We start from the raw sequence: 220 nt of genomic DNA, 5'->3' as shown, positions 1-220 counted from the left end.
TGTGTGAGCCAGGGATGGTCAGCCCAGGGCCACACCTGAAAAGCAAAGACTGAACTAGGTGGAGCACTGACACAATCTCGCAGGGCCCTCCTTACCTTCACTTCCCAATGCACGGTGCCTTTTTTAAAGTATTGATATGCGCAACAGGTATAGTGTTGTGTCCAGCGAGTAATAAATGAATGCAGAAAGCACTTTCTAGCTGGGATCCCAATATCAGAGT

The sequence above is a fragment of the Zootoca vivipara genome, chromosome 5 (genome assembly GCF_963506605.1).
Source record: "Zootoca vivipara chromosome 5, rZooViv1.1, whole genome shotgun sequence".
NCBI classification, from domain to species: Eukaryota; Metazoa; Chordata; class Lepidosauria; order Squamata; family Lacertidae; genus Zootoca; species Zootoca vivipara.
This window is presented reverse-complemented; position numbering follows the sequence as displayed.